The following is a 23,852-nucleotide window of genomic DNA, read 5'->3' on the forward strand; positions in this document are numbered from 1 at the left end:
TATAAATATCTATTACACTTCTATAATTAGGATTGTTTGAGTTCTCTATTCTGTTTCATATGTCTTCACATCTTTGTCACAACTGTCTGTATAGCCTTGGCTTTACAACAAATATCTTTATCAAATGGAGAACATATATTTCTCTCATGCTCTAGCAGGCACTCTTATGTATTGATACTGTCAGTATTGTATCATTTGATGAAGAAACCTAACAGTGTCAGAATTTGAAGTACTTACAAATGCTTCCAGTTCAGGATAGCAGAACATACATCTTTTTAAAGATTTTATTTATTTTATTTGAGAGGTAGAGTTACAGATAGTGACAGAGAGACACACAGAGATCTTCCCTCCATTGGTTCACACCCCATATGGCAGCAACTGCTGGAGCTGTGCCAATCTGAAGCCAGAAACCAGGTGCTTCCTTCTGGTCTCCCACGTGGGTCAGGGGCCCAAACACTTGGGCCATCTTCCACTGCTTTCCCAGGGGAAAGCACCACGGGCCGGCCCCAGAACATACATTTTGAACCCCACTTTTCCCTGAGGCACCCTTTAACCCACTATCATAAAAATAACCAGAGGAAATCATTGATGGAAAAGAGATGTCTAGAAATTTCTAGAAAATGTTCTAGAGTAGATGCAGGAGTAGTGACTGATGAATGGGATAGACGAGCTATAGTAAACAGCTGAGGAGAGAGTTATTTTCACTTGCAGAATCATTGAGAGACTGCTTTTTATAAAAAGGAACTGTTAAAGAGAAATGCAACCTCAACAAACTTAAGCTTATTAACTTTTTACCACCAACTACCAGAATTTCTCTCCCAGGGAAACAAACAAAATGCAAACAAAATCATAAAATAATTTTCTAAAAAGTTTAATGGTTCATATTTGGGGATATTAAGGTAACTAGTATAATAGCACCTCCATGATTTTGCCTCCTGTTGGTTCACTTTATGAAACAGATTGCTCTCCTTTTTTATGTATAAAGTTAGATTTTTAAAATTTCTATTTCTTGCTTTCTTTTTTTATTTTATTTAAGGTAGTAAATTCAATGTGTTTCATATATACAGATTTAGGCATATAGTGATACATCCCACCCTGCCCTCTCTCTTGCCAATGCTCCCACCCTTCCTCCGATTTCCCTCGTTAAAGCAAAATTTGTGAATGAACAAGCTTCTTGGATATACAAATATTTTTTTCTTGCTAAATGTTAAAATATGAAGGGCATACCCTAACTAGATATTTGAAGACAGCGACATGAAAGAGCAGGTCCATATGAAGCAATGACAATCAGAAAACTAAAAGGAACTCTCAGGAAATACTAGAAGAAAATGTTATTGAGATTGCACACATTTTAGAACATATCAAAAAAGAAATGAATGTATCAGACAAATAAGAAACACAGAGTGCTAAACCAAGAAATCAATTACCTGGATATTCAGAATTTTAAAATGACGATGGGAGGTTATTACAGAAAATTAAGAAAAACAAAGATGCTGGAAAACCCATTGGTGTAACACTTTCAACCTTCTAAGAGACAATAATTTTCATCCTATAATTCTATACACAATTTACCAAACATGTTTGATCTCATCCCAAATAGTCCCTTACTTTTTCTTAAGAAGTTACACATTTGCATGATCCAACTATGTGGTTGTGTAATAGCATATTGAAGGATGATGGCTAATCAATAAATGCACAGAAACACAGATTGCTGGTGAACAATCTAATACCAATTTTATTCTTCCTCTTTTGTAGTATAACATTTTTTCTTCCATCTCATTTTGCTAGTTTTGAGAACTCTTATGTTTGTGTTCTCATATTTTAATTTCCTAAGTCTGGATGAGTTAGTTGTTGCTGTTGCATCTATTATTGTACATTATGGTACATTGGCATACTCATGTCTTTTAGTTCCCAGGATCCATTTTGGAAGGCAATTTGCCTTGAAGGAAGCATGTATTCTCTGATTCTCCATGCTATAATTTTGTAGGCTCATCTGATGTAAGAGAAGACAATGGCTTTCTGATAGTGCCTATACTTTGATCCATAAATTCAAATTATGGATGCAATATTAACAAGTCTACCTGCCATTATAACAGGTATAAAAACATGCTTTCCAACATATTTGATATTTTTTTTGACAGGCAGAGTGGACAGTAGAGAGAGACAGAGAGAAAGGTCTTCCTTTTTGCCGTTGGTTCACCCTCCAATGGCCGCCGCGGTAGGCGCGCTGCAGCCGGCACACCGCGCTGTTCCGTTGGCAGGAGCCAGATGCTTATCCTGGTCTCCCATGGAGTGCAGGGCCCAAGAACTTGGGCCATCCTCCACTGCACTCCCTGGCCACAGCAGAGAGCTGGCCTGGAAGAGGGGCAACCGGGACAGGATCGGTGCCCCGACCGGGACTAGAACCCGGTGTGCTGGCGCCGCAAGGCAGAGGATTAGCCTATTGAGCCATGGCGCCGGCCCACATTTGATATTTTTATCTACATTTCTCTGCCTTCCTTTTTTTCCCCATTAGTTGTTTCTGACCTCAGATGTGGTAGAAAAGTATTATTTATTGCCCTCATCTGACTCCAAAATCTTTCCAAGTTATCATCATTTGTAATTGGAGAACCACAGTAATATGTTAAAAATAAAACTTATAAGGCCCCCTGCCAGTCTTGTTTCTTGCTAATCTTCCCACATTTTTTACCTAACTCTACCTTTTAGTCAAATTGTAAATTTGCTACCATATGTTCTCCCTGATCAGCGGTAAACTAAAAGGTAATCTATAGAAGTGAAATTGACACTTTGGAATATGATGATTTTGAACACCCATTGTCTTGGTTCATTAGGAACAGGTTTTTTTTCCCATAGTACTTGTTGAAGTCTGTAATTAGTATAGGGTTAATTTTATGTGTATACAGTTAATTGTAAAAAAAAAAAAAAAGAATGGGAATAGGGAGAGAGGAGGAAGAAGGTTAGCAGTGCAGGCAGGAGGGATAGTACCATGGGAAGAATCACTATGTTCCTAAATTTATATATTTTAAATGCATGAAGTTTGTATGCATTAAGTAAAATGTTTCTAGGTTACAAAAAAGAGAATAAACTTCTTTTTTCTAAAAAAAATGAGAAATTTCACTTCAAATATTATGATTTATCTCAATGCTGAACTTTGCACATTATATTCCTTCTCTCTTGAGTACTCTTCTAATTTCTTCCTCACTTGTTTGAAAACATGTTCTTCAGAAAATTTTCCTATTCTCTCATAGAACCTTGTGTGTCCCCCTAAGAAAGTATTTTTCATATTGCAATGCTACTTGATGTCTACATCTGCTTTCTGTTAGATAGTAAGCTATTTTACGATGTGGAGAATGGTTTCCATATCTTGAAATATATCACATTATATACCACATTGTCTGATATATGGCAAGTGCTCAAAAAATATTTGTTATCAATATTAACCTTTTGCATACAGTTCAAGATGAGGAATTTAATTTGCCCTCAAATATAAATTGAATTTTAAATGGAAAAGCAGTGTCATTTTCTTCAGTTGTCTCATATACACGTGACTATTGAAATAATCCAATATTTTTCTTCCTATGTTTCTATGTTTCCCACACATACATCCAGGGAGTGATAAGACAAACAAACTGATCTAAGACACAGAAAATCAGTCAATCTAAGGGGATTGATCTAAAAGGCTGTATGTCTTCATATGCAATTTATGGTTGGAAATGAAACTAGATCTGATCTCATTGCTCTGATTTCTGCAAACTGAGTACAGCATTCCCGAAATGTAATGTAGGGGTAAAGGGAGCATCTGGATATTAGTAACCATATGCCCTAACACGGAGTTCATGTGTTGAAAGAAGAAGGACAAAAAGGAGGAAGCGGAGGAAGAGAAAGAAAAAGTAAAGGAATAGTGTTTCTTCCATTTCAGGTTATAGGGTGACCATAGGTACTTCTTCTAATATATGAAGTTCATGTTTATGATCCTCATAACGTCCCTCCTGTTCCTTAGTCTTAGATTCTAATACCTTCATATTGTCCTGGTTCTCCAACAGAGAAAATCACCCAGATTTACATCCCCACAAACTATTACCAGCCATAAAATGTCTACCTCCTCATCTCAACAAAAACCTCAATTTTTAAAGAGTAAGGGTTAAGAAAAGGCTTTCACATTTTCAAAGACGATGCCCATTAATGTGGTGGAGTCTATAATTGGTAGAATTTCTTGCAGTGAAAAACCTTGAAGAGGGCACATGAGTTTTAGGATTTGGTTGTCTGCTATTAGGTATGACAAGGAATCTATCATTGGTACTCTTCTAAAAGTGATATATTTTTATATATCTTCTTCTTTCCTTCCATTTATGAACCTACAGTTTGTCTGAAAATTCCAGTTGGTTTTACATTGGCCATAACAATTGGGATAACTGTGGCAAACTGCGTGTATGAATCATTTATAACTCAGATGCTGCTAAGTCAGGGATCGTGTATTTTCTATTTAAGATTATTCTTAAGTTTTCTCTGAGTGTTGATTTTGAAGAGCTTATTATGAGATAGGTTCCTAAAAATGGCAATGGTATGTACTATTCATATATTGTTTCTCAGTGTCTAAAACAACTCTCACGTATATCACCTTTGAAACTACAGTGAGCATGAGAAATTGGGGGAGCAGCATTACAGCTCATATTTTCCAGATGAGAAAATGCAAGCTCAAAATCTACATGATTTGTAGAACGTTGATTATATTTAATAAAGAAACAAAAGTAGAACTAAAATTCAGGTTTTTCAATTCTGGAATGAGCTCTTTCTATGACAATATGTTGTCTCCAAATGAAGCTTTGCATTAAGCATTTGTCTAGAAACCTAAAAGCTGTGAATTTAAAAACATTTCAAGTATTGGTTACTAATGAGAATATGTGATAAAAAACACTGTTATGCCATAATCAGGTACCTAAATAGACACAATAAGTAAAGTAGTATAGGGAGAAAAGAGAAGATAAATCTCTTATATCCTTATATTAAACAATTATTATCAATATTAGGGATTAAATGACCCTATGGGAATCCCAGCATTTCTATTCACAGAGATATGATAAAGTTATTACTGCTCACTTAATGTACATTAGTTCAGTCAATTGTGCAGAAATTTTCAAAGAATATTGAGTTTTGCATATTAAATTTAAGAGAACTCAACAAAAATGAGACTAACATCATAAGAGACTCAAAATGATATATTTATTAATTTGGGTAAATAATTCACTAAGTTGACCTTCATGATGTTACAATTTCTTTATTAATGATAACTTGGGGGAGATAATTTGAGCCAAAATATCTGGATAGAAAAATATAACTAACTTTGAAAGTTGGAGAAGATAATCAAAAATGAGTTTAAGACTATATTTTCAGGGATCATTTCTATAGTTTCCTACTAGAGAAGTTTTTCTGAATGTGTAGAGCATCAAAAATAAATTTCTGTTTCTGATTTCTTAAATGGATTTAGTACAAAGAAAATTTAGTGCAGAAAAAATACAAAAAAATCAAGAGAATAAGGCAATTACAATGAATATTATACAGCTATAAATTTTAGGAGTTTTGATTTGTTGTCCAGTGAAGCATGAGCATCTTCTGTGATATACGAGTTTAGTTTTGTGCATACTTTAAGAAAAATGCATAATAGCAAACCAGTATAAAAAGTATTAGGATTAGAGTTTAGATTCAATTATTTCTTCCAAATATTACAGTTTGAAGATATAGCAGATGATTGTGACGAGAAAAGCCCTGAGCTAGAAGTCAGAACATCTGAATTCTGTTCTTTGCTCTGAAGTATACTAATTTTAACCAGTGAACTGGAAATGCCTATCATTTCAGCCCATTCCCTCTTAGAGAATATGCCTCTCCTACAGGGCAAAGTGGGCAGCCTACTTCTCACATGACCTTGTGACCTTCATCAGAGCTGAATGATCCAGTGAAGGACATCTGACTGTTTTGAAACCTAATTCTCTAGAAGTTTAATGTTCATTCAAGGAATAAGGCAGCCATTTGCTGAGGGAAGGCATGCTGAGACATTTGCAGATGGATAAGTTAGGAGAAAGGAATGAAAGAAATGTGATGTGATGTGTGTGTCTGTGTGTGTGTGTGTGTGTGTAGAGAGAGAGACAGAGAGAGAGTAAAACAAAGAGAGAGAGAGAAATCAGAATAAAGATACTGTCTAATATCTGACAGATTTTGCAAGAATTGGCTACGTCTCTTACACTTGGATTTTCTGAAATACATTTGTAGCATATTTTCTCAACATAGCTTGAATGGGTTTCTGCTTTTTGCAGGCAATTTTTTTGCTCAGAATCAAGCCACTGCAATCTTGCCTTACCTCAGGATAAATTAGGGTATGCTGCCATAATGAACTAATCTCAATAATGAACTAGTTTAAAATCTTAGTGACTTAAAACTACAGAGGTTTATTTTTCATTTATAATACGTATTCATTCTTTGTAGTCTGGGTACTTACCCTAAATTCTCATTCTTTGTCTGGGATCCAGGCTTGGACAATGCTGGTTGCTCTGACAAAGGGAAAGAATGTTGCAAAGTCTGAACTGGCTCTACAGGTCTCCACTGGGATATGACACTTCCACTTAATACTTCATCAGCCAAGGCAAATCTTGTGACTATACTTTTAAGTGGGCAGAGAAGAGCAATTTTTCTAATGCAAGGAGAAAGAGTTTAAATATTTGTGATCAGTACTAACAATTGCCATGTTCTGGTAATTTTATAGGAGAACAAGGAAGATCAAATGAGGTAATGGCTAAAAGCAGGTCTTTAGTAACTTTAAATGATATTTAGATGCAAGAGATGATTTGAATGATGTGGTATAAGTCTGCTATAATTTAGCTCTCATACGCTTGTAATTCATTGTATTCATCAAATTTCAAACATCATAGTATAGGTAGTAAGTGGTATAGGTGCAATGGGATGCATTTTCTTCCATGTTCTGGTTTGCTTCTTAGGATTACAAAGCTAGGCCAGAATAACTAATGTTGTTTTTTGGACCTGCAGTTACATGCAAAAAGGAACTAAAAATTATTTTAGCTTAATAATGCAGAGTGAAAATGCTAAGAGAAATTTGATCTTAGATGTATAAAATATGATTGTTTTTTAGATATGTTACCCCAAAGGCAAGCAAAAGTAACAGCTTCTTTCACACTTTTCCTGTTTATCTCTTAGAATCTAAAGCTCCCTCTTTTTCCAGCACTTCAAGCAATCCATCAAATGTCCTTTGATGAGAACACTTGATAGTCCTGTTCAGAGGGAAAGAAGAATCAGTGGATTTAAGTGTTCATGTGAGAGATAAATAATTTTTTTTAGATTTATTTATTTGAAAGGCAGAGTTACAGAGATAGAGAGAGAGATAGAGAGAGAGAGAGAGATCTTCCATCCACTGGTTCACCCCCTAAATGGCCGCAACATTTGGAGTTGGGCCAGGCTGAAGCCAGGGGCCAGTATATTTCTCCGGGTCTCCCATGCAGGAGCAGGAGCCCAAGGACTTGGGTCATCCTCTACTGCTTTCCCAGGTCATAGCAGAGAGCTCGATTTGAAGTGGAATGGCTGGGACTAGAATCAGCACCCATATGGAATACAAGCACTGCAGGCAGCAGCTTTACCAACTATGCCACAGCACTGGCCCCAAATAAAACACTTTTTTTTAAAAAAGAAAGAGGTTCCTCTCCCATAGAAAAGGATTGTTTAAATGGTTTAAGTTGAGTCAAATGATGGCCTCATGTGCATTAGGAAACTTGGCCTAAGTTGAATGATATTGAAGAAACAACCTTTATCCTGTGTAATTCAGATGATTTGAAATATATAATTAAACTGAAAGTTCTTCTGGACACTGACGTGTGCCATTATCTGACAGTAAGAAAAATTGGTTAAAATCTGAATCATCTTTCCTTTCAATTCTAGTGTTACATATATTTTAGAAATTTAATTTTACCAATGATATTAAGCAAATTAATTACAATGTAATTAAAAGTTACTATCATCATCACTTTGTAAAAAAGGTAATTTTATCACCAAAAGTAGGAAGGCCATAATCCTAGACTAATGAAATATTGGCTTTCTCTCTCTCCCTTATAGAAAGCACAAAGCACAAAGGATTGCTAATGGTTCACATTAGTTCAGGGAAAATTGGATTCTGGAAAGCTGGAAAGCTTGGGACAAAGAGATGTTGTTCAGTCATATGGTCATTGCTTCGAAGGATATGGCCTCACCAAGGCCAGGAAACTCCGGCATTGTATATACATAAACTGAAAAAGAACAGTGTTCAATATTGTTGTAATTCTTCCCAACTGGTTATATATAAATTAAGTACAAAATGTTTGTGTCATAACAAAAAATAAATCTCTTGGATCCAATAGGCATTACTGTTGTAGGCACAGTTTAGTTATCTACTAACTATTTTCTACTTTTTCTTAACAGAACTCAGATTGTATTTAGATTAGTAATCAGCATAGGTACTCACCTTGCCAGTTTTTCCTACAGCTAGAAGTGGCTACATTGACCCACTTGTAGAAAACAAGATGTAAGTAAAAGTCATGCCTCTTCTGTTAGGGTAGAGACATGCGAGACATGCTGAAGTCCAGATCATGAACAAAATCTTGGCAAAGATCTGACTTACTCTCGGTCTGCTGGTCAATGAATTGACCCAGTGGTTATTTCTCTGTTTCCAAAGGAATAATTCAATCATCATACTAGTTGAAACAACCTACATTCTGTGTCCTTCACCTTCAAGATAGCAGCTGCCCTCTCACTTCATATAAAGGTAATAAATTGAAGAAAATATTATATCCTGAGGTTAGCAGAAGTTATTATCATAATTAAGGATATGAGGGGTACAGAGGTGATACTTTCCATCATATCTCCATGTAATTCACCAGTCTGGTCCCTGCAGAAACAGAGTAGATATTAGATGATATGTGGCTTACATCTAAGCCATAGTGTACATATGAGATGGTTATTAGAGGATTTTAATATGATTACATGGTATGTGGCCACTGATTTGGAAAATTATTTTTTATCACAAATAGGAGCAAAAACAGCTTAATGATGAGCATCTAAATACATTTTTAGTTTTGCCCTTACAATGTGTGAAATCTCTGATCCCTTGCTATAAAGTTAGCTGGAGCAATCTAAGCAATCTGTACGTCCTGCAGAATATCACATTGATCCTTTAAATCAATGATTTCGTGCTAATTGGGAATATAAGCAAGATGAGGTCAGCAAGCTGGAAACCTTGATTAAACACATGCAGTCTACTCCAAGAGGTGGAATATAAATACTAAAAGATTCAAAAGCCTTTCAGATCAATATAGTTTTTAAACATTCAGCTGTCAGAAGTATGCTGGGACCTTCTCACTGAAGGAAAAGACAAACTGTTACACATGCTGCCTCTACTACAAAGAAGGAAGCCCTGAATCTTTACATTTTACTGAGAACATATTTTGCATTTTGAACTACTGATCTAGTTCATATATAAAGTGAAAAGCAAAGCTGCTAGATGGAGACAGGTATAGAGCAGAATAGATTTCTAAGGCAGGGTAACATCTAGGCATCCCTGTTACTTAAGTCATATCATTGCAGACCCTATGGTTTTGGATATATCCATGTGAGAAAAGATAATCTGGGAAGCTTATAGAAAGCTTCAGTGGGAGAATAACAATATGAGCTCCCAGTGTTCTGGATCAAGACCATGGTAAATTCAGTAGGGATTTTAAAATGCCATCTGAAAAAAAGAAAGGAAAAACTCTTGGTACGATACATGGCACTGGCATAGATAGAGTTATCTAATCCTAGGACCCCAAGTGACCATGCATCTATAATTTTCCTCTATGAGTTGGGTTTTGTCAGTCCCACCAATCAAAAGGCCTTATAGACCCAGAAACAACCCATCATAAGGAGGACATACAACATAGGGGGTCAAGTGCAAGTAACATCAGAGTGTACCAAGAAGCCAGGTGAACCAGTAGCCCAGATCCCAGTGATCTCTACCACATTTGCACTATCTTCCCTCTCAGTCATGCATATGGGCATATTGGGTATCCCACATGCTAACTGATGAAAAAAACCCAAGCTTGATTTAGAGATTAATTGGCTTGATAGATGAGTGAAAACCAAAAGTGAATAGCAGCTGCAATACAATGTCATTCATTGGTGGGCAGGAAAGACAATATTGCTGAACAATTTTCCCAATAATTTCAGCAATGCACCATGAGATCTACCTTTTTATGAAGAAAAAGTTGCCATTTAATCATTAGTAGTGGCAAATGGCTTGTTGGACTAATAGTTATCTGAAAACAGAAAAGTGTTAGAAGGTCAGGGAGAAGGGACTCCATGCTAGCAGCATGTAGTTGGAAACATATGAGTAGGTAAATGTGTATAGAACTTTCTTTCACACTGTAACACTCACCAGAGAGCATCTAGTATGATAGAGGCATTGAAAAACCATAGACAAAATGAGATACTCTATTAACATTTGCTAGTTTCTGACACGGGTCACTCAAGAACTGTACATAGAGACAAAAATTGAGGCTACACAGGATACCAACAGGATGGGTTCTCACTCACCACAGCTGATTTAGCTTCTGATTATGTCAAATGTTCAAATTCCTGAGAGTAGAAGCCAACACTGAGTTGCCATTACTGAATAATTAAATGAGGATACAAATTGGTGGTAGGAGTCTCTTCCGTCATGACATTACTGCTGCTAAGGACTACATAAGACACAGCTGAAGTGTCAACTTGAAGGCCATTGTGTGAATAGAGTTCTATTATCCAGGATGAAATATATGAATTAAATCAAAGCCATATATAGTGTTGTGATGCAAAAGGATGACTACGTGATCCTAGACCAATTGAATGAATGCAATGGGATGGCTCTACTCACTATTACTCCCTATCACCAAATTGGTGATGTTTTGCTTCCTGTCCCTGGAATGGTAGGCTCCACATATTTATAGTAGTAGTCCCTTTCATCAAAATAAGCACACTTTTACTAGGGGTTACAGCCAATATAACATTGAATTACCATCTACAACTGCAAATACAGGACTTCATAATCTGTCCTTGGGGAAACAGTCATCATCTTGCCGGTAGTCATTGACTAATTACCAAGAAGAGATAGGCATGTTGTTATACAAATAGTAATGGAGGGGCCAGCGCTATGCAGTAAAGCTGTCACCTGCAGTGCCAGCATCCTATATGAGCACCGGCTTGAGTTCTGGCTACTGCTCTTCTGATCCAACTCTCTGCTATGGCTTGGGAAAGCAGTGGAAGATGGCCCAAGTCCTTGGGCCCCTGCACCTGTGTGTGAGACCCAGAAGAAGCTCCTGGCTCCTGGCTTCAGATAAGCTCAGTTCCAGCCATTACAGCCATCTGGTGAGTGAATCAGCAGATGGAAGCCCTCTCTCTCTCTTTTTGCCTCTGCCTTTCTGTAACTCTGCCTTTCAAATAAATAAGTAAATCTTAAAAAAATAATAGTAAAGGAACCCAGGTGGTAAACGTGGACATCTTTTTGTACCTACCTTGTGTCAATGTAACTCTGAATAATGAAGTTCAAGAGTCTAGCCTGAGAGAGTTATGGTGACCAGAGACTCATATCACTCAGGGATGGAATCAAGGTCATCATGACAGGGAAGCCACCAATGCCAACAAGTAATATATGAAAAGATGAGGGTAATTTACATTGGATATTATAGGACTGACACTAAGCATCAATTGCAAGTGCAAGACTAACTACAGTGGAATGTACTATATTTGTTGTACTAACTTCCTTTTTCTGAGTTTCTTCTCAGGAAGAGGCCTACCAAAAGTTTGGAATAACTACTCTTCACTCTTATGAAGTGAGTCTCAGGGGAAGGCAGAAGTAGTGGACTTTGGTGGACACAGAGATGCTCAGCCTTGAAGGGAGAACTTGCTGCCCAGGTATGAAGAGTGCAATGGACAGAATACCTTCAACTGGGAGCTGCTTCTGATTCTGTCTCATCTGATCCACCCCATCCACAATTATTTCTGTCTTTGGTGGCTATAATTCAATAGCAAGGTGAGAGTATAAGAGTCTGGGCATCCTTTTCTACTGGAGGTACCTCTGTTGGGCATTAGTTGCTACAGAGCTCCTCATGGGGTTGGCTGAAGCTTCAGTAGGCCTCAATCACCATTCAACTCTCTGTCCAATTTTGCTCCTGTGTGTATGTGTGTGTGTGTTTGATTTTGATATCCTAAGCTTGGTCTCTTCTTTTTGCTTTGCTATGGAGTCTTGTTGCTGTGTACCAATTTCCCTTCACTGAGGGATAAAGGGAAGGAGCATTTCTGAGGCCTATTTCAAGGAGCAGTAACATTAATATTACTTCTCAGATATACCTTCTGGCCATGGTAATTTTTAATATTTACATGTGTGAATGTAGATGCATCTCACAGGACACTTGGTTCTACACAGCCAATCAATTGTACAATACAAGACAATGGTTAAAATAAAAATGTTTTGTGGACCAGCATTGTAGTGTAGCAGGTAAAGCCACTGTCTGCAGCAGCGGCATCCCCTATGGGCGCCTGTTTGAGTCCAGGCTGTTCCACTTGCAATCCAGCTCTCTTCTATGGCTTGGGAAAGCAGTGGAAGGTGGCCCATGTCCTTGGGCCCCTGCACCTGTGTAGGAGACTGGGGAAAACACCAGGCTCCTGGCTTCAGATCGCCTAGCTCTGTCCATTGTGGTCATTGGGGAGTGAACCAGCAGATGGAAGACCTCTCTCTCTCTCTCTCTCTCTGCCTCTACAACTCTCCTTTCAAATAAATAAATAAATCTTTAAAAAAAGAAACTGTTGGGGCCAGACATACAGGGGTGCTAGTGATGGCCTACTAGCTGTGATTGTGGCTGTGGGCTTCAGTTTCCTCATCTTTACAATGAGTGTTATACTAGCACTTACCTTCAAAGCTGTGACCTATTTACTCATTAGTTTTCTTACTTATTCAACTTTAATTGGGTTTTCCTTATGTGAAGGCACTGTGCTAGGTTCTGAACTAACAGATAAATGAATGAACCACAAGACAAAATCCTGTCCTTCACATGCACATATTTTGGAGGAGAAAACAAATATGCAAATAGACATTGTAAAATCTCATGGTAATTACAACCATGGACATTAATACAAGATGTTTTAGCAACACAAATAAACAGCATCTCTTTCAGATAGGAGGAGTATTTGTATAAATTATGGATAATTTTAGTTTTTAACAACAAATAGAAATTCGTTTGATGGAGAAAGTGACCTATTGGTAGTTTCACACAGATGGGAAAATACATATAGTCACAGAGACATTAAACAAAAAGCAAAAATTGGAAACAAGGGGAGGGGTGAGATATGAGACGAAAGACAAGAGCAAAGGCCAGATAATCTACAAACTTGTTAGGCAGATTAGGTTTTTCCTTGTGGCACCAAGGAAATATTGAGGCATTTTCAGCAGGAAGTTGATAACATTTTTTTTTATATCAGTGGTCCTCGAAGTGTGGTTTAAGGACAAGCATCAGAAGCATCATCTGGGAGATATTAAGAGTATACATTATCAGCCCTCCCATAAAGGTATTGCTCAGCAGGTCCTCTGGGAAATTCCAATACACACTAAATTTTGAGAACCACTGATCTGTGACTCTGATTGGAATATAAAACCTGTGTTGGTGGGGCTAGAAGGGGACAAGACTGGACTTGGGAGAACATTTAAAATACACTTGTGATAATTTAGTTCAGAGATGATGTGGACACTAAAAATCCCACTCCTAAAAATCAGGTCATTCTTTATCAATCTTAAAGTTTTCTTGTCAATTCCAGAAACATTCACTGGCTGCAGCTGCATTTCCTGACTAGTTTTGCTTTTCTTGTACATTTTTCCTAAAATGCCATCACTATTGCTGAAATGAACACACCTTTGACTTAATCCTGTTGGCCTACTGGATTTAAAAACTCTGAAAGTGACACTAAAGGGTGTTTTCAACCTGGCCTCATCACCTACCACTCTTTACAACCTCTTTTCTTATGTTACTTTACCTTTACATGGGTTATTCTCTCTGCTTGAAAGCTGTTTTGGTTTACCAACAGAAATTTGTTTCTAACAGATCTGGAAACTCTGTACATTCCAATCAGTATTTTTTTTTCCTGTGGGACTAAAATTGCTGAGCAAAACAAAGTTTATCACTTTATCTAAAACAAACCAATGAGCTACATATCAATATAACCCCCAGGATTTTTTTGGCAACTTAGAAATAAAAAAAAAGAGTCAATGAAAACACACTATCTCTTAGTTACATGAAAAAAAAAAAGCCCATGTTCTTTTTAGTTACAAGTTGCTTAGAAAATATGAGGTTTTTTGTTTGTTTTATATAATTATTCCCATATAATCCTGTCCCCATGCATGCACAACCTCTCCTACTGCACACATCACTCACCCTAGCAGTATAATCTGTTACAATTGATGAATGCAACATCATCACTCAAACTTCACAGCTTATATTAGGGTTCACTCTATGGAAAATCTTAAGTATCCACTAGGAATTGAAGTTCCTTGTCAATTTCTAACTTCTATTAGGAATATATACCTAGGGGTTGGATGGCATGTAGGGAGGTTAGATAATGGTACTAAATCAGAATTAGATCAAAAGTATTAGTTCCTACTGTTACACAACATAGTGGGGAGACTATAGTTCACAATAACCTCTTCTGTATTTTATAAACAAATAGAAGAAAGGAGCTCCAAGTTTTAACAGTAAAATCAAAGAGGGGGGAAATATTGATGCTCTGATTTGATCAGTACACATTTTAAGCGTATATTGAAATATCACACTGTACCCCATATATATGTAGAATTATAAAATTTTAAAATAAAATACAAGGACATTAAGTTCAAAACTAAACAAAATACCAAGGATATGTAAATTGTTCCAGATATTGACATACTACCCAACTATTTTTTTCGAAAGTGTTACAAGGTTTAGATGTTGAAGAGACTGATAAGTTAGTGTAACACTGTCTTGGACATGTTGATAAAGGTATAATTAAAAAAAAAAAGCTCTGTGGCCAAATGAGTATGGAAGCACTGTGTTCAAACAAAGAGATTTTCTATGATACTCTTTTTAGAGTTCTCAATACACCAGTATGTAGGGTGAATTATGAGAAGTGGGAATATATTCAGAAGCACTTCTCACACTTATTGGGTAAAGGAACCCCAGTATATATTTTTGAAAATATGAGAGGTTGAGAGGAACCTGTGGAAAGAGTTTTATTAGATAGTAACATGATCATATACTTAAATTTTAAAAATATGACTCTGGTAACAATATAAAGGGAGAGTTATTGCTGATCCAAAAGTAGGATCACATGAGAAAGGATAAGTTGTACTTAATGCAGGAGAATGATGGTGGAGCATACAGAATGACCAACCGATTCTAGCACGGAATGACGTCCAGTACAGGGTTGTGGTGGAGCCCATTTAGGTTTGTTTACTCAGTGTATTTACTGTGATACAGTCCCAGAGGGGAACCCTCAGGGAAGATTTCAGGGATTGTGCTCTGTGTATTAATATGGCTATTTGTGTGTTGCATGAGTTGGCATAATTACACTCTGAACTGTCTTCACATAGAAGTGCATAGGGTGCTTAGGTCCTGTTGTCCAATTCTATAAGCTCTGCTTATTTTGTTTCTATGGTAACCATGCCTCTGCAGCTGCTGCTATTTCAATGTAATTGATTGAGATGCCACAATGCAATTGCAGGTCTCCTGAAATCTGGCCTACACTTGTTTCATAAAGGTGATTATTGCTCCTTCAACATTCATTTTAGCTGTAAAGTATTATAGGGTAACAGTTTCCTAATAAGGTAAGGCCAAGTTATTTGGTTCCCTGAGAAGAAAGTGGTTTAGAATGCTTTAGAGGAGCCTGACTTCCTGTCAATTGTCTGATTATCTGCAAATTGTAGTCACTCTTGCAAATATTTTAGCTTCAGTTTTGGGGTATCAATTTCTTGTTGAGCCAAACCTGGCTCAAAAGTTGTATCTTTTTGCACAGACTTTACTAGCCTAATGTCCTACATAAAAAAGAAAACTGGGGGGTGGAGCCAAGATGGTGGATAGTGAGGGCATGCACCAATAGTCTGGGAAAAGATAGTTTAATAAAAGTGGAGTTACTGTAGCCTCAGGAAAAGACTCAAGAAAAAAACTGCAGAGGAAATGCTTCCGGATCTAGTGGATGTGACACAGAGGACCCAGAGGGAGCCCACCACGTGGAAGCCCAGTCACGGGAGCCAAGCCACAGAATCTCCCTGGCGAGGGAATGGGAGGTAAGACAAAAACCTCAGAAAATCGAGCCATTGAAGAGGGAAGGCAGAGGCCTGAGACACCACTGAGGAAATTTCACCAGGCAGACTGGAGGAGAGAAAAAAAAAACAAATAAATCAGGGGAACCAGCACGGACACTAGCCTCTCTCTCCACTCACCTTACAAAGCCGAGCAGGACAAAGAGCAGGTGCTATTTTACATCTGTAAAGCAGCAACCGTGAGTAGACAAACAGAAAAATTTGACTCTGGTCGGGAGAAATAACAGGAGGTTAGAATCTGGTGAAAGCAGGTGGAGCTAACAATCTGAGACTGTGAAAATCTGAGGAGGGGGGAGCGAACTCACCAAGTACGCAAACTCTGTAACCTTGGGACTGTGGCGAAACTTGAGAACACATTGAGGGCTGCATAAACTTTTTGTGTGGCCCCAGCGGTAGATCAAACGAATACTCACAGAGGCCAGATTTCAACTACCCTCAGTTCCACTCAGCTGTGTGGAATTACTTCCCAACTGAGTCAGAAAAGAGAGAGAGAGAGAGAGAGAGAGAGAGAGATGCAGCAAGGAGCAAGGGAGAGAACAAACTGGGTGAGTCACTTTTACCACACCCTTAAACCTGAAGAATCAAACAGAGCTCTCTGGCCACACCCATCACAGCCTCTAAGGATCCATCAAAGCAGACAGCCCACTTAGAGGAATAGTATAATGAGAAAAAAACACCACAGCCAAAAAAAAAAAAAACATAAATTATCTCCAACATGCCAAACAACAAACGTAAAAGCTGAGGTAACAAGAGCAAGGAAGACACTATGATGCCCTCAAATGAACAAGACACCCCAATCCAAGATTATGAAGATGATGAGATAGAGGAAATGCAAAAAGCAGATCTCAAAAAATTGATAAGAACATTAAGAAGTTCTCAAAAACAAATTCTTGAACTACAGAAATCCTTAATGGACAAGATAGAAAATCTGTCACGGGCAAATGAAACATTAAGGAGGAATCAAAATGAAATGAAACAACTAGTAGAACATGAAAATGTGATAGTGACAAAAAACCACAATGAAATGAAGAACTCAATAGATCAAATGACAAACACATTAGAGAGCCTTAAAAAACAGAATGGGTGAAGCAGAAGAGAGAATATCAGACTTACAAGACAGAGAACAGGAAAGGAAACAGGCGAATTAAAGAAAAAAAGAAGAAATTAGAAATTTAAAAAATACTGTCAGGAATCTACAGGATACTATTAAAAAACACAACATTCGGGTTCTAGGAGTTCCTGAAGGCATGGAGAGGGAGAAAGGATTAGAAGGCCTTTTTAGTGAGATACTAGCAGAAAATTTCCCAGGTTTGGAGAAGGATAAAGACATCCTACTACAGGAAGCTCATAGAACCCCTAATAAACATGACCAAAAGAGATCCTCACCACAACACGTCGTAATCAAACTCACCACAGTGAAACATAAAGAAAAGATCCTAAAATGTGCAAGAGAGAAAGGTCCAGATTACTCTCAGAAGATCTCCAATTAGACTCATAGCTGACTTCTCATCAGAAACCCTACAAGCTAGGAGAGAATGGCGAGATATAGCCCAGGTACTAAGAGAGAAAAACTGCCAGCCCAGAATATTATATCCTGCAAAGCTCTCATTTGTGAATGAAGGTGAAATAAAGACCTTTCACAGCAAACAGAAATTGAAAGAATTTGTCGCCACTCATCCAGCCCTGCAAAAGATGCTTAAAGATGTGATACACACAGAAACACAGAAACACGGTCACCAATATGAAAGAAGGTAAAGGAATGAAACCTCACAGCAAAAGATCACAGGAATCTCAAACCATATATTAGAAAGTATCTTTGGCAAATGGCAGGGCAAAATTACTCCTTCTCAATAGTCACATTGAATGTTAATGACCTGAACTGTCCAGTTAAAAGACACTGATTGGCTGATTGGGTTAAGGAACAAAACCCATCTTTTTGCTGCTTACAAGAAACTCACCTTTCCAACAATTATGCATACAAACTGAAAGTGAAAGGCTGGAAAAACATATACCATGCCAACAGAAATGAAAAAAGAGCGGGCGTAGCCATCTTAATATCAGATAACATAAACTTTACCACAAAAAACTGTTAGGAGAGACAAAGAGCGGCACTATATTATGATTAAGGGATCCATTCAACAGGAAGACATAACGATTATCAATGTATATGCACCTAATTTCAGGGCTCCAGCTTATTTAGAAGACTTGTTAAGGGACTTAAAGGGAGACTTAGACCCCAATACAATAGTTCTGGGGGACTTCAATAGGGACTTCAATACTCCACTCTCAGAGATAGACAGATCAACAGGACAGAAGATCAACAAGGAGACAGTAGATTTAAATGACACTATAGCCCAAATGGATCTAACAGATATCTACAGAACATTTCATACTACAAAGAAAGCATTTACATTCTTCTCAGCAGTACATGGAACCTTCTCTAGGATTGACCACATACTAGGCCATAAAGCAAGTCTCAACAAAGTCAAAAGAATTAGAATCATACCATGCAGCTTCTCAGACCACAAAGGAATGAAGTTGGAAATTAGCAACTCTGGAATCCCTAGAGCACGTGCAAACACATGGAGATTGAACAACATGCTCCTGAATGAACAATGGGTCATAGAAGAAATTAAAAGAGAAATCAAAAATTTTCTGGAAGTAAATGAGAATAACAGCACAACATACCAAAACCTCTGGGATACAACAAAAGCAGTGTCAAGAGGAAAATTTATATCAATAGGTGCCTACATCAAGAAACTGGAAAGGCAAAAAATAGATGAGCTTTCAAGTCATCTCAAGGATCTAGAAAATCTGCAGCAAAGCAAACAAAAACCCAGTAGGAGAAGAGAAATAATTAAAATCAAAGAAGAAATCAACAGGATTAAAACAAAACAAAACAAAAAAAATTACAAAAAATCAGCCAAACGAGGAGCTGGTTTTTTGAAAAAAACAAACAAAATTGACACCCCATTGGTCAAACTAACTAAAAAAAAAGAAGAGAAAAGACTCAAATCAATACAATCAGAGAAGAAAATGGAAACATAACAACAGAAAGCACAGAAATAAAAAGAATCATCAGAAATTACTACAAGGACTTCTATGTCAGCAAACAGCGAAATCGATCAGAAATGGAAAGATTCTTGGACACACACAACCTACCTAAATTGAACCAGGAAGACATAGAAAACCTAAACAGACCAATAACTGAGACAGAAATTGAAACAGTAATAAAGGCCCTCCCAACAAAGAAAGCCCAGGGCCAGATGGATTCGCTGCTGAGTTCTACCAGACATTTAGAGAAGAATTAACTCCAATTCTCCTCAAACTTTTCAGAACAATCGAAAAAGAGGGAATCCTCCCAAATTCTTGCTATGAAGCCAGCATCACTTTACTTCCTAAGCTGGAAAAGGACGCGGCATTGAAAGAGAATTACAGACCAATATCCCTGATGAACATAGATGCAAAAATCCTCAATAAAATTCTGGCCAGTAGAATGCAATAACACATCAGAAAGATCATCCCCCCCAGACCAAGTGGGATTCATTCCAGGTATGCAGGGATGGTTCAATGTTCGCAAAACAATCAACATGATACACCACATTAACAGACTGCAGAAGAAAAACCATATGCTTCTCTCAATGGACGCAGAGAAAACATTTGATAAAATACAACACCCTTTCATGATGAAAACTCTAAGCAAACTGGGTAAGGAAGGAACATTCCTCAATACAATCAAAGCAATATATGAAAAACCCACGGCCAACATCCTATTGATTGGGGAAAAGTTGGAAGCATTTCCACTGAGATCTGGTACCAGACAGGGATGCCCACTCTCACCACTGCTATTTAATATAGTTCTCGAAGTCTTAGCCAGAGCTATTAGGCAAGAAAAAGAAATTCAAGGGATACAAATTGGGAAGGAAGAACTCAAACTATCCCTCTTTCCAGACGATATGTTTCTTTATGTAGGGGCCCCAAAGAACTCTGCTAAGAGACTGCTGGAACTCATCAAAGAGTTTGGCAAAGTAGCAGGATACAAAATCAATGCACAAAAATCAACAGCCTTTGTATACACAGGCAATGCCACGGCTGAGGAAGAACATCTAAGATCAATCCCATTCACAATAGCTAAAAAAAACAATCAAATACCTTGGAATAAACTTAACCAAGGACATTAAAGATCTGTACAATGAAAATTACAAAACCTTAAAGAAGAAGTAGAAGAGGATACCAAAAAATGGAGAAATCTTCCATGCTCATAGATTGGAAGAATCAATATCATCAAAATATCTATTCTCCCAAAAGCAATTTATACATTCAATGCAATACCAATCAAGATACCGAAGACCTTCTTCTAAGATCTGGAAAAAATGATGCTGAAATTCATATGGAGACACAGAAGACCTCGAATAGCTAAAGCAATCTTGTACAACAAAAACAAAGCTGGAGGCATCACAATACCAGATTTCAGGACATACTACAGGGCAGTTGTTATCAAAACAGCATGGTACTGGTACAGAAACAGATGGATAGACCAATGGAACATAATAGAAACACCAGAAATCAACCCAAACATCTACAGCCAATTTATATTTGATCAAAGATCCAAAACCAATCCCTGGAGTAAGGACAGTCTATTCAATAAATGGTGCTGGGAAAATTGGATTTCCACGTGCAGAATGTGAGGCAAGATCCCTACCTATCACCTTACACTAAAATTCACTCAACATGGATTAAAGTTCTAAATCTACGACCCGAGACCATCAAATTATTAGAGAGCATTGGAGAAACCCTGCAAGATATAGGCACAGACAAAGATTTCTTGGAAAAGACCCCAGAAACACAGGCAGTCAAAACCAAAATTAACATTTGGGATTGCATCAAATTGAGAAGTTTCTGTATTTCAAAAGAAACAGTCAGGAAAGTGAAGAGGCAACCGACAGAATGGGAAAAATATTTGCAAACTACGCAACAGATAAAGGGTTGATAACCAGAATCTACAAAGAAATCAAGAAACTCCACAACAACAAAACAAACAACCCACTTAACAGATGGGCCAAGGCCCTCAACAGACAATTTTCAAAAGAGGAAATCCAAATGGCCAACAGACACATGAAAAAATGTTCAAGATCACTAGCCATCAGGGAAATGCATATCAAAACCACAATGAGGTTTCACCTCAGCCCAGTGAGAATGGCTCACATTCAGAAATCTACCAAGGATAGATGCTGGAGAGGATGTGGGGAAAAAGGGACACTAACCCACTGTTGGTGGGAATGCAAACTGGTTAAGCCACTATGGAAGTCTGTCTGGAGATTCCTCATAAACCTGAACATAACCCTACCATTCAACCCAGCCATCCCACTCCTTGGAATTTACCCAAAGGAAATTAATTTGGCTAATAAAAAAGCCATCTGCACATTAATGTTTATTGCAGCTCTATTCACAATAGCTAAGACCTGGAACCAACCCAAATGCCCATCAACAGTAGACTGGATAAAGACATTATGGGACATGTCCTCTATAGAATACTATACAGCAGTCAAAAACAATAAAACCCAGTCATTTGCAACAAGATGGAGGAATCTGGAAAACATCATGCTGAGTGAATTAAGCCAGTCCCAAAGAGAAAAATATCATTTGTTTTCCCTGATTGGTGACAACTAACTGAGCACCAAAGGGGAAACTTGATGAATCGAAATGGACACCATAAGAAACAATGACCTGATCAGCTCTTGTCTTGACTGTTGATGTACAATGTAATACTTTATCCTTTTTAGTATTTTTTGTTGTTGATGTTGTTGTTCTAGTACTAGTGGTTGAACTCTGTAATTAACACACAATTATTCTTAGGTGTTTTAATTTTAACTGAAAAGTGATCCCTGTTAAATATGAGATGGGAAAAAGAGGGAGGAGATGTGCAATTTGGGACATGCTCAATCGGACTTGCCCCTAATGGTGGTGTTAGAAATGTGCCAGGGGATTCCAATACAATCCCATCAAGGTGGCATGTACCAATGCCATCTCACTAGTCCAAGTGATCAATCTCAGTTCAAAATTGATGACTCTGATAGGTCTAAGAGTCAAAGGGATCACACAAACAAGACTAGTGTCTGCTAATACTAACTGATAGAATCAAAAAGGGAGATAAATATCCAACATGGGAAATGGGATACACAGCAGACTCATAGAATGGCAGATGTACTAAACAACACTCTGGCCTCAGAATCAGCCCTTAAGGCATTTGGATCTGGCTGAAGAGCCCATGAGAGTATTGTAGGCATGGAAAACCAAGATACCATGGGAAAAAAAGACCTAAATGAAAGATCTCTGTTAGTGAGATCCCAGTGGGAAGAACGGGGCCATCAAAGAAGGAGGTACCTTTCTCCGAAGGGAGGAGAGAACTTCCACTTTGACTAGGACCCTATCGGAATAAGATCAAATTCAGCGAACCCTAAAGGCTTCCATAGCCCTGACAACTCATGACTAGAGCCTAGGGAGATTACTGGCGCCATGAACAGGAGTGTCAAATTGTTACTTCAACAACAGGAGTCACTGTGTACTTACATCCCATGTGGGATCTGTCCTTAATGTGTTGTCTAATGTGAAGTGATGCTATAACTAGTACTGAAACAGTATTTTTAGACTTTGTGTTTCTGTGTGGGTGCAAACTGATGAAATCTTTACTAATTATATACTGAATTGATCTTCTGTATATAAAGATAATTGGAAATGAAAAAAAAATACCTGGTGTTAAATTGGAAATTGAATAGAAAATTAATTAATTTTTAAAAAAGTATCATAGGGGGCGGAGTCAAGATGGCGGAAGAGTGAGGACGCACACAGCAGTTTGGGAAGAAAAATTTTAACAAGGGTGGAGTTACTGAACCCTTAAGAAGAAACTCAGAGGAAAAAACTGCAGAGGAGACTCTTCCGGATCTGGTGGATGTGACACGGAGGACCTGCGAGGAGTGTGGGGTGGCCCACTGCCGCGCCGCGCTGCGCCGCGCCATGCCGAGCCCCGCCGAGCCCTGCCGAGCCCTGCCAAGCCGCACAGAGCCGCCCTGAGCCGCACCTAGCAGCGCCCAGCTGCCGAGCCACACAGAGCCGCCCTGAGCCGCAACTAACAGCGCCCAGCTACGCCGTGCCAACCCGACCCGAGCCACACTGATCGAGCCACGGACATGGGGGCCACTAGAGTTGGGAAAACAGCAAACCCAGCTACAGAAGCCCACCCACAGAATTTGAGCCCCAGCGCTGGAAGCACAGCCTAGGCAACACTGAAGAACCAAACAGCTCTTTGGCCACACCTCCAAGATGCCAAACAAACGTAGAAACCAAAGCAACAAGTGCAAGGAAGTCACTCTCATGCCCCCAAATGAAAAAGGCACCCCAATCCAAGATTATGAAGATGATGAGATAGAAGAAATGCAAGAAGCGGATCTCAAAAAATTGGTAAGATCAT

General features: G+C 38.2%; 2 pseudogenes; both read left to right on the top strand.

Moving 5' to 3' along the window:
* LOC133752489 (securin-like) overlaps positions 1–23,455 on the top strand; it is a 135,312-nt pseudogene extending 111,857 nt beyond the window's left edge.
* Positions 5,376–5,467, top strand: LOC133753842 (small nucleolar RNA U3; annotated as a pseudogene).
* Positions 23,456–23,852: the final 397 nt, after the last annotated feature.

Source organism: Lepus europaeus, chromosome X (assembly GCF_033115175.1).
Source record: "Lepus europaeus isolate LE1 chromosome X, mLepTim1.pri, whole genome shotgun sequence".
Lineage (NCBI taxonomy): Eukaryota > Metazoa > Chordata > Mammalia > Lagomorpha > Leporidae > Lepus > Lepus europaeus.